This window comes from Corylus avellana, chromosome 2, assembly GCF_965113065.1.
Source record: "Corylus avellana chromosome 2, dhCorAvel1.hap1.2, whole genome shotgun sequence".
Lineage (NCBI taxonomy): Eukaryota > Viridiplantae > Streptophyta > Magnoliopsida > Fagales > Betulaceae > Corylus > Corylus avellana.
In genome coordinates, this window is record NC_142491.1 from 5,258,518 (window position 1) to 5,271,376 (window position 12,859).

Here is a 12,859-nt window from a genome sequence, read left to right on the forward strand (position 1 = left end):
TTTTATTTTTTTATCACTACGTCTGACTTATAAATACAACTATAGTATTAAGGAGGGATTAATTTTTTTTAAAATTGTTCTGACTTCAATTTCAAACTTACCTAGGTATATATTATATTCAAAAAACATTGATTTGCTATTGCAAAACATTAACTTTTAGAGTTGGTTTGGATTTGCGATTTCAGAATGTACGAATTTAAAATGTACAATTGAAAAACATGATTTGTAAAATGTTTTTTTTTTTTTTTTTGGGACAAAATTGCAGTTTAGCCTTTAAAATCGTAATTTAATGTTTTAAAATTGTGCATTTTTAAAAAAGAGGTGTGATACAACCACAACTTAAACTCAACTTTGGCCCAACTTCCAGACTAAATTTCTTTCTCTCTATTTTAAGGCTCTCTCTCTCTCCTCCACAGGCTTTTTTTTTTTTAAAAAAAAAAAACTTAAGAGAAAAGTTGAGTTTAAGTTGTGTCTTTATCATTTTCTTTTAAAAAAAGCCTCATTACCTGTGATTGAAAACACAGATTTTATACATTTATTAAAATTTTAAGTTGAGTCGTTTGTACAGTAAACGGTATAAATTTTAGGAAAATGCTAAAGACCCAACTATTTTGCCTAACTTTGGGCAACTTTTGTCTTATTTTTAATTTTTTTTTTTTTAAAAAAAACAAAATAAAAAATGAAAAAAATGTGTGAAGCAATAATATTTTTTTTGGTCCTTCTTTTATCTGGTATTTTTTTTTTAAAAAAAAAATGTATTTTTCTTCATAATAGTGTCATTTTTTTTTTTAAAAAAAATAACAAATAAAAGAAGGACAAAAAAAATATTATTGCTTCACACATTTTTTCATTTATATTTTTTATTTTTTTTTAATTAAAAAATAAGGTAAAAGTTGGCCCAAAGTTGGGCAAAATAGTTGGGTCCCTATCATCCCTCCAAATTTTATTGTTGTTTATTATACAACGGTATAATTTTTTAATGACGTTTATTGTATAAACGGCATAAATTATTGACATTTGTGCCGTTTGTACAATAAATGTCATTAAAAAATTATGTTGTTTATCGTTCAACCATAACAAATTAAAAATTTGTGTTTAATTTGTATCGGTTGTACAATAAACGACAATAAAAAGAGAATAACTTATATAAGGTCTTGGCATAAACCAAGACCTTTGTGCCCTTCAATAAAAGCATGACAAATTAGCGTGGAACACCATAACAAAAAAAAGCATAAACACCTAATTTATTCTCATCAAGAACTTATATGAGTTAAAATAATAATAAAAAAAATCTTCTTAAATAAACCTTTCATGTTCTTCTTCTCTAGACCTACCGTGAGCCACTAACCTGTTGCTAGCAAGCTCATACCGTGCTAGAGACGACGCCAGTCGGCCCAAAACTTGTAGGAGACCATGCTGGCCATCCCCTCTCTCCCTATTTTCACCGGCAGCAGAGAATTTTTTTTCTTTGCTGCTGGTGCTCCCTCTCCCATTTCAAAGATTTGGGATGATTGCTTGATTGTTTAATTTTCAAATTTTGGGTTCTCCCATTTCTCTGCTGCTAAACATGTTGAAAATCAAGCAATCAACCAAAATCTTTGAAATGGGAGAGGGAGCACCGACAGCAGAGAAATTTCTTCTCTACTGCCGGTGTGTGTGAGAGAGAGAGAGAGAGAGAGAGAGGGAGAGGAGCACCAGTAAGGTCTGGGCTGGCCAGTGTCGTCTCCGGCGCGGTCTGGGCTTGCCAACGACGAGTTGGTGGCTGACGGTGGGTCTAGAGAAAAAGAAGAGGAAAGGTTCATTTTAGAAGATTTTTTTGTTTTAACCCATAAGGTCTTGGTAAGAATAAATTAAGTTTTTAAGTTTATTTGTATTATAGTGTTCCACGCTGATTTGTTATAATCTTATTGGAAGGCACAAAAGCCTTGATTTATGTTAAAACCTTATAAAAGTTATTTTTCAATAAAAATTATGTTGTTTATTGTACAATCGGCATAAATGTAGTATTATTGTGCAAGAATAAAAAAAAATTATGCCGTTCACTCTGATTCTATGCCGTTTCCGGTGTACAAACGGCAGCACAATGCTGGAAAATTTTTTCCCTCATTTAATTTTTCCCCAACTACCCTACCGCAACCCCATTCAATTCTTCACTCCCAACCCCCCACCCCCCAACTACCCTACCTCTACCTCATTCAATTCTTCAACTCTCCCAAACCCCCCCCCCCCCCCCCCAATGCACCCCCACTCTCTCTCCCCAGCCTCTCTCCCCCCAACGCACCCCATGCCTCTCTCCCCCACGCTGCCACGCAACCTCTCTCTCCCCCATCCACCATATATATATGCAGAGCCCACCCCCCACGTACTCTCACTAACGGCGGCGGTGAGTAGTGTTTGCAGTGGCCGGCCTCCCCCACGGGCCCCACCCAAGCTCCACGCATTCGGCGGTTAGTTTTCAAGCTTTTTTTTTTTTTTTTTTTTTTTTTTTTTTTTTTCAGACCATGTTTCTTCTTCTTCTTTCCTCTTTAACTTTCTTGTTCTTCTCTTATTATTATTATTATTATTTCAGATTCGAGCTCTTGAACACGCAATTACCTGTTTAGTTACGTTAACGTAGCATTAAGCGGCATTAAATGCTTTTTTTATTTTTTACTTTTTTTATTATTGGCATAGAAGTTTGCATTTTTATTTTTATTTTTATTTTATTTTTGACATGTCTTCGAGGAGAGAATGATTCAAACTAGTGACCTCCGCTTTATTATGCTTGGTCCTGCGGATTAAGCTACCGTGTTAAGGACAAGTTTACATTTTTATTTATCGTTCTTGCTTCTCACCGGTGTCATTAGTGAGAATGGCCTACCTAGAGAAAGACTGAGGGATGGTTGAGATGGTGTCTTTGATGATGGCGTAATCCGTCAATCTTGACTCTTGACTGATATTTGGACGTTGAAGGGCAAGGATGCCGAGCAGCTTTCGGCATAAAAGAATACAAAGTTAAAACATATAAACTGTGGGGGTTCGCCGCCGGTTCGGGAATGGATGATGGACCTTTCAAGGTTGGTGAGTGCCTCTTCCTGTGTTTCTTTTGATTTGTTTATATTGCTTATACGACATATTTTTTGGCTTTTGTTCAAAGATATAGCAGACGAGTCATTTTTTTATCTATTTTTTATTATTAGTTTGTATTTTAGGTATTATATTTTTTATTTTGGATCTTTTGTTGAAAACCCTTTTAATTTTCAATCCCATGTAACCCTGATTAAAAAAAAAAAAAAAAACCTCAGGTTGGAATTATTAGTTGTGCCGCCTGTATCCGTGGATGTAGTTAGTTATATTGAAGAAATATTTTTATCTCCTTACTTAAAAAGTGAAAAAAACAAAAATATGCTTCCAATAAAATTAATTGAATATTATCTAGTTCAAATAAACTCGAGAGCATCATGTTCCGTATGCATGGGGCAATATGTGTTGACTCTGAGTTTACTCTGAGTTTTTAATGATTATAGATTGTAACTTATGTAAAACATGGGATTATTAATTTTTTAATAATAAATTTTCTTCTTCGTAAGTTGATGGCAATCCTTCTTACATGAAAAGGCTACAGTTGAGAAAAACTTCAAACAAACAATTCCCCCAGTAAAGGTTGAGGATGGAGAGGAAATCACATATGAAAAGGTCACAGTTGCACTAAAAAGGGCCGTCCACTTCTTTTCTGCCTTGCAGGCCAGTGAATAAATGACTGTTTAAACATCTAAAAAAAAAAGAGGAAAGGAAGCAAGCAATTCAGCAAAAAATCTAATCCTTATTGCATAATTTGCATGTATGTTTCCAAGAATATGCACCTGATGATAGTATATGTATCGGAGGATTTTCTTTTGATACTCAGCAGGCAGGGAACACAGTATTAAAATGTATTGTACTTTATAAACACATTACCTGCATTTTTTCCGGTTAAAAAGAATACAATTAGCAGTTGCATCAAAATGAAAACCAAAACAAGTCAACGAACAAGCATGTCATCATAAATCCAATGGTACTGTTCATAATCTAGTCAATCTTAGAAGATGTTTCAGAGTTTTTTTTATTTTTTTATCAAAAAGGGTAGGCGGGGAGACAAATTGTGACTATCCTACTTGGGTGTAACCATTGTGGCACCGACCTGCTGGGAGCCACACATGAGGGACTTAAACGGTGGGAACCGCAGGCGCTCCCTCAAATTCGACTGAACCATAACATGACCTAGTCCCATTATGGCATCAATGAGAATCTATGGCGACTAATACTAAATATCCCAAAATAGAATCTATTTGATTATGTGATGATAACAACGATGACACTGATAAAAATAATAATTGATAATAATTATGAGTCTCACCAAAGGGGGAAGGAAAAACAATACACCAGCATTTTCAGCAGGCCAATGGCCATCACTAGCTTGCAAGGCCAAAAAGAAATAGACGGTCCTTCTCAATGTAGCTGTAGCCTTTTCATTTGTGATTTCCTCTCCATCCTCAACCATTACCAGGGGAATTGTTTGTTTGAAGTTTTTCTCCCTAAGAAACTGCAATCATTTTGACAAGGAAATGAGCATATATATTAGGGTAAACAATTTCTGAATTATTAGATATCTCATTATATATATGAATTTTAAGGGCCTAAAGCCGCTAGATTACTATGAATTCCAGCACCTTTGTTCTAAGCACTACTTAAAACTAGCCTATAACCCGCACTATGCAGGATTTTTTTTTTTTCATTACAATTTAACTTTAAAAAAAAAAAATTATAGTATTATAATTTTTTTATATATTATAATTTAATCTTTTTATATATTACTAAATTTGTAGGCTTCAGCTATTATATGGTTTTTTTTTTCCATTATAATTTAATTTCAAAAATCTTTTCAAGCAAAATAAGGTAAAGAAATGACACTAACTGTATGTAAGCCCCGTAAAGCTTAATTGTAGCATGATCCTCTCAATTTTATGGTCAAAATTAACTTTTATAGCATCTAACATTAATATACATAGTGTCACATCATTTAAAATTTTAATTGACATGGCAACGTATGTAACATATACGCAGTTAGATGTTGTGGACTCTAATCTGGACCATATATAAAATAGTTTCTCTCCTTTAACCTATGTATAATTGGTAAGCAAAATACCATAAATCATGACAAAATGAAGAACAAAAAGGAAAATTTAATTATTTTATTTATATTTTAGCACTTCCTCTCACATGTCAACTCAAACTCTCTTTCAGTTGTTAGGCATGCATTGCGGGTAGACTCTATAAGCGACATCAAAAGTAACCTAAAATAGGTTGCATCAATAACCATAAAATGATATATTGCATGGTATAGATAGAAAGAATTAAAGAGAGAAGATGAGGGAACCTGCATTCGCAATATGAGATCACTGCTAGGTTTCACGTGAAACCGGTTGTTGTAGAAATTTTGACGAGCTTCTTCAACCTCAGTCCTCTCTTGTGGGGTACCAGCCTGAGGGTCAAACTCCCATGTTTGCCTCCCAGCAAAGTTTTTTGTGCTGAAGATATAAGGGTCTTTGCCCCCCAGCCCTATGATATCTTAAGCTACCTCCTCATGATATTCTTCCATAATTATGATAAGTTTCTTTCAAACTAATTTGAGCAAAAACATCCCCATTAATATGAAAGCCGTTTATAAAATTGTAATAATGCCGAGGACGTGCCAACTTTAGGTGTTCATAATTGCATGGCGTTATACTAACTAACTGTATTTTGTGGGATTGGCATAAATTATCAACTTGTGTGGATGAGCCAATTATCTATAGTGGTCCATTATTTTGATGTAATCTTATATCCACATTTATTTATTCATATCTTTCGCTATACTATATCTGTCTTTAAATGGTAGCTCAATCGGTTGGAGGTCATACTTTATGAAGCAAATGTCACTAGTTCGAATCACTCTTCCCCATTTCTCTTCTCTTTATCGACATTTTTTTTTTAAAAAAAAAGTACATAAATTGGCTTTTTGATAGTTTGCCAAGTTTTACTCTAAAAAAATTCTAATGAAGATGCCGAAAACTTGACACTTGAAACAAGGTTGTTTGACCACCTCAAATCGGCCATTTTGTAAGTTGGGGTGGCTCCAACCACTCACATGGGGTGACCGGCCACCCACTAGGGCAAAATGGAGGGGTGCCCCATTATCACGAAAGACCATCAACAACACAATATCTTTCTGTAGCTGTAGCACACCGACTACATGCACTATGAGGTTCAATTGGAAATGGAATATTGGTCCTCCATTACTCCATTCATTTATTGTGAAGTAGGTCTTGTTTAGACAGCTAGCTTCTCTAGTAGTTTATTCCTATCTGATTCTTAAAGGATTTAGATATTTCAATAACTACGAGATCATGACTGCACATATATAGTAGGGAGAGAGAGAAAAAGGGGTGGCTTGGAGCTGCAGAGGTAATTGTCGAACTACCCCACCAAAAAAGGTGTGGTTTGATCACCCCAAATGCCAGGAGTGATAATTCAGTCACTTTCAATAGTCTTGTTAAATATATTGTTGAATATATTAGAGGGGAAGTATGAGAAAGGGAAGAGAGAATGAGTGTAAGGAAACAATGGACTACATTGTACTGATAATGATTAATTGTATTATTGTGATTACAGATGCCTCTATATATAGAGAGGTTATGAGTGATAAGCAAGAAACCCTAGACTAAACCCTAGAACATATAAGACAACTAGAATAATATAAAATATTATAACATCCCCCCTCAAACTCAAGGTGCAAGCTTGAGTTTGGGAAAAAGAAAGGGAAATAAACATAATTTTTTTTTTTTGGGCTCCCTAGAGTAGTGGCTATAGAGTGGCAGCTTGAGGCGGAGGACAACGGCAATGGAGGCTAGCAATGGCTGCTGGTAGCAGTGAATGATTTAGGCCATGGACTGGGCCTGAGACTTGAATTGGAGCCTTATAGAGTAGGAACAGGATCCTCTCCAGTCCATTATGGACTGGAGAATATCCAGTTCATGGTTATGATTTCTTCTCAGAAATTCTATGACTACAAATGGTCCACATATCCCACTAATAAAAATAATAATAAAAAAGGAGGGTGGCTGGCCACTATAGGGGGTGGCCGGCCACCCCCATCTTGCAAAAGGGTGGTGGTCGAAGCACCCCCAAGAGCCACCCCCAAGGGCCAAGTTAAAAAAAAAAAAAAAAAAAAAAAAAGGGTTGGCCCTTGGGGGTGGCCGAACCACCCCCAAGGCCATTGTGTGGCTTCGGCCACCCCAGACCTGGTGGCTGGGTGGCCGAAGCCACCCCTTGGCCCAGAGGGGGTGGCCGAGCCACCCCCAAGGCTCTTGGGGGTGGTTCGGCCACCCCCCTTTTGCAAGATGGCGGTGGCCGAACCACCCCCATAGGCCATGGGGGTGGTTCGGCCACCCCCTGGCTAGCCATTAGGGGTGGCTTGAGCCACCCCTTACCCTATGGTGGCCAGTCACTCTCCTTCTTTTTTCTTATTTTTTTATTAATTTTTTTTCAATTTAAAATAATATTTTATTATTATTTTTATTAGTGAGATATATGTTCTATTTGTGGCCATATGCTTTCTGAGAAGAAATCCTAGCCATAAACTGAATATTCTTCAATCCATAATGGACTGGAGAGGATCCTGTTCCTATAGAGTAAGCTAAGTTGGGCCAGCTTAACTGAGCCAAAATAGCACCAACTTCATCTCTTTAAGTCTAATTTATTTATTTATTTATTTATTTTGTATCACTGCGTCTAACATACAAATACAACTATAGTATTAAGGAGGGATTAATTTTTTAAAATTGTTCTGACTTCAATTTCAAACTTACCTAGGTATATATTATATTCAAAAAAACATTGATTTGCCATTGCAAAACATTAACTTTTAGAGTTCGTTTGAATTTGGGATTTCATAAAGTACGAATTTAAAATGTACAATTGAAAAACGTGATTTGTAAAATGTAATTTTTGTTTTTAGATAAAATTGCAGTTTGGCCTTTAAAATCACAATTTAATATTTTAAAACTGTGTACTTTTAAAAAAAACGCCTCATTACCCGTGATTGAAAACACAGATTTTATACGTTTATTAAAATTTTAAGTTGAGTCGTTTGTACAGTAAACGGTATAAATTTTAGGAAAATGCTAAAGGCCCAACTATTTTGCCTAACTTTGGGCCAACTTTTGCCTTATTTTTTTAATTTTTTTTTTAAATAAAATGAAAAATGAAAAAAATGTGTGAAGCAATAATATATTTTTTTTTTGCTCCTTCTTTAATTGGTATTTTTCTTCATAATAGTGTCAATTTTTTTTTTTTTTTATATACTTTTTTTTTTTAAATACCAAATAAAAGAAGGAGAAAAAAAAAAATTATTGCTTCACACATTTTTTTCATTTTCATTTCTTATTTTTTTAATTAAAAAATAAGGTAAAAGTTGGTCCGAAGTTGGGCAAAATAGTTGGGTCCCTATCATCCCTTTAAATTTTATTGTTGTTTACTGTACACCAGTATATTTTTTAATGACGTTTATTGTATAAACAACATAAATTATTGACATTTTGCCGTTTGTACAATAAATGTCATTAAAAAATTATGCTGTTTATTGTTCAACCAGCACAAATTAAAAATTTGTGTTTAATTTGTATCGGTTGTACAATAAACGACAATAAAAAGAGAATAACTTCTATAAGGTCTTGGTACAAACTAATACCTTTGTACCCTCCAATAAAAGCATGACAAATCAGCATGGAACACTCTAACAAAAAAAACATAAGCACCTAATTTATTCTCATCAAGAACTCATATAGGTTAAAACAAAAAAATCTTCTTAAATAAACCTTTCACGTTCTTCTTCTCTAGACCCACCGTCAGCCACCAACCTGTTGCCAGCAAGCCCATACCGCATTAGAGATGACGCCGGTCAGCCCAAAACTTGCCGAAGACCATGCTGGCCACCCCCTCTCTCCCTATTTTCACCGGCAGCAGAGAATTGTTTTTCTTTGCTACCAGTGCTCCCTCTCCCATTTCAAAGATTTTGAGTTGATTGCTTGATTGCTTAATTTTCAAAATTTGGGTTCTCCCATTTCTTTGCTGCCGGACATGTTGAAAATCAAGCAATCAACCCAAATCTTTGAAATGGGAGAGGGAGCAACGGCAGTAGAGAAATTTCTTCTCTGCTACCAGTGTGAGAGAGAGGGAGAGGAGCACCAGCAAGGTCTGGGCGAGCCAGCGTCATCTCTAGTGCGGTCTAGACTTGCCCGCGGTAGGTTGGTGGCTAACGATGGGTCTAGAGAAAAAGAAGAGGAAAGGTTCATTTTAGAAGATTTTTTTGTTTTAACTCATATAAGGTCTTGGTGAGAATAAATTAAGTTTTTATATTTATTTTTGTTATGGTGTTCCACATTGATTTGTCATGATTTTATTGGAGGACACAAAGGCCTTGATTTATGTCAAAACCTTATAGAAATTATTTTCTAATAAAAATTATGTTGTTGATTGTACAAACGGCATAAATGTAGTATATTGTGCAAGAATAAAAAAAAAAATTATGCCGTTCACTCTGATTCTATGCCGTTTTCGGCAAAGACGGAGCCAGCCTTGCAAATGGGTAGGGGCCCATGTCTAAAAAATTTAGCTGATAAGGGCCAATTAGCAAAAGAAAAAAAAAATTAACTATAAAATTTTTTTTTCTTGTCATTTGGGGGGACCCTGGCCCCTGCCAGTCCCCCCTTTCTCCATCCCTTTCCGGTGTACAAACGGCAGCACAATGCTGCAGAAATTTTTCCCTGATTTAATTTTTCCCCAACTACCCCTACCGCTACCTCATTCAATTCTTCACCCCCCCCAATGCACCCCACACTCTCCCTCCCCAGCCTCTCTCCCCCCAACGCACCCCATGCCTCTCTCCCCCACCCCATGCTGCCACGCAACCTCTCTCTCCCCCGTGCACCATATATATGGGGGGTATATGATGCACGGGGGAGAGAGAGGTTGCGTGGCAGCGTGCCCCCCCCCCCCCCCCCCCCCCCCTCTCACTAACGGCGGCGGCGGCGAGTAGTGTCTTCTTCTTTCCTCTTTAACTTTCTTGCTCCTCTTCTCTTCTTCTTCTTCTTCTTCTTCTTATTATTATTATTATTATTTATTCAGATTCGAGCTCTTGAACACATAATTACTTGTTAAGTGACGTTAATGTAGCATAAAGCGGCATTAAAAAAACGGCATTAAATGCTTCTTTTTTTTTTTTGTAATACGGGCATAGAAGTTTTCATTTTATTAATCGTTCTTACTTCTCACTGGTGTCTTTAGTGAGAATGGCCTACCTAGAGAAAGAGTGAGGGTTGGTTGAGATGGTGTCTTTGATGATGGCGTGTGATATTTGGACGTTGAAGGGCAAGGATGCCGAGTAGCTTTCAGCATAAAAGAATACAAAGTTAAAACATATAAACTATGGGGGTTCGGGAAGGGATGATGGACCTTACAAGGTTGGTGAGTGCCTCTTTCCGTGTTTCTTTTGATTTGTTTATATTGCTTAATTATACGACATATTTTTTGGCTTTTGTTCAAAGATATATATAGAAAACGAGTCCTTTTTTTTTTTTGGATCTATTTTTTATTATTAGTTTGTATTTTAAGCATTATCTTTTGTTGGAGATCGAGCTCACCCTTTTAATTTTCGATCCCATGTAACCCTGATTAAAAAAAATTAAAAAACCTTAGGTTGGAATTATCAGCTATTGTGCGGCCTACATCTGCGTGGATCTAGTTAGTTATATTGATAGGGTATTTTTATTTCCTTAAAAAGTAAAAAAACAAAAATACTCATTCAATAGAACTAACTGAATATTATCCAGTTCCAATAAATTCGAAAGGATCATGTTCCGTATGCATGGGGCAATATATATGTGTGTTGCCTCTGAATTTTTAATGATTATAGATTGTAACTTATGTAAAACATGGGATTATTAATTTTTTAATAATAGATTTTCTTCTTCGTAAGTTGATGGCAATCCTTCTTACATGTGGTCCTCTAATTAAATATTTTCATAGGGAATCATTGTTCTTTTTAGTAGACCAAGCCAAGATAATGGGATATTTTCTATATCTGTTTAATTATATAACTAATTAATCACAAAGGTACTATATATCCTAGGGGTGTCAAAAATTACCGGGGAACCGGAACCGGAACCGGAAAACCGGGAAACCGGGAAACCGGAAACCGGGAAACCGGGGTCCCGGTTCCGGTTCCGGTTTGAAAAATCTAAAAACCGGGTACCCCGGTTCCGGTACCGGTTTTTGGTACCCGGTTTTTACCGGGAATACCGGAACCGGGTTTCCATTTTATTTAATAATATTTATATATTATTATATTTATATATTAATATATATATTATATATATTAATATTTTTTACACTTAGGTTTAGGTTTAGGGTATTTTAAAAAATTAAATTTTTATTTCTAAGGCCCAAATAGGCAAAAATAATGATTTTTTAGGATTTTTGGACTTTTTAAGGTTTATTTTTTAATTATTTGGAACAATCACAACAAAACCCCTTTAATTTATACAAATAAACTAATAGATTTTTTAAAAAATGGGCCAACTTATGAAAAAAAAAATTGGCTTATTTTAGGCCCAATACCTAAAATAAGCCCAAAAATCAATTTAAAAAAAAAACCGGTTACCGGACCGGGTAATACCGGAACCGGCCGGTAACCGGGACCCCGGTTAACCGAGGTCCCGGTTCCGGTTCCGGTTTCTCAAAATTGAGAACCGGGGTACCCCGGTTCCGGTTCCGGTTTTAGGCCAAAAACCGGGAAACCGGACCGGGTTGACACCCCTAATATTATATCCTGGAATTTTTAATTGAAGGATGTAAGGGGGTACAACTTCAGCCATATGCACCATGAATTTTGTGGTTCATACATGCATGTTGATATCTACCATGCACTCACCTTTAAAAATCTAGAGAAATCAAGAGAGTTCAGATGATCTATAAATAATACGAATATATCCATAGCTAACACTTCATTATAATAGTAATTTAAATTAATCATTTGCTCTTTGACCTTGAGGAGTTTCCCCAATTAATCAACAATAAATTTACTTACTAATTATATGTTTTGGGCGTTGTTAGTTAATCAGTATGATGTAGGAATGAAATGATTTGGATTGCAGGATTAGACCAAGTATAATTAAATGACTATTGGTAAATGATTTGATCTTTAAAATCCAACAATCCAGACTAAGTGATTAAAATTAAATGACTTCATTTTGAAACAAGGTATCTGGATCATGAAAAGACACTTATTCATTAAAAGATATTTGTTCATGATCAGATACATGTTCATGCATGAAAGTCTACTAAATAGAATTCCTCTATTTTAAAATAATGATTTTGTTGGCAAAATAGACGGATTATTTTGTAAAACCCCCTAATACAACTTATTACGATTATGGTTGCTTTAGTGTTGGTTATAAGTTATATATATTTATATGATTGGTATGTTACCACTAGCGACTATATATATATATAATAGCTGCATGAAGCAGGGAAGAAGAGAAGAGATAAGTGATTGAAAGAAACTGACGAGGAAGAACATGTGGAAGCTTAAGATAGCAGAGGGTGGAAAAGACCCTTATATCTTCACCACAAACAACTTTGCTGGGAAGCAGACATGGGAGTTTGACCCTCAGGTTGGGCTGAGGTACGTTGAAGAGGCACGTCAAAATTTCTACAAGAACCGGTTTCACGTGAAACCTAGCAGTGATCTCATATGGCGAATGCATATCCTCTCTCTCTCTCTCTCTCTCTCTCTCTATGATCT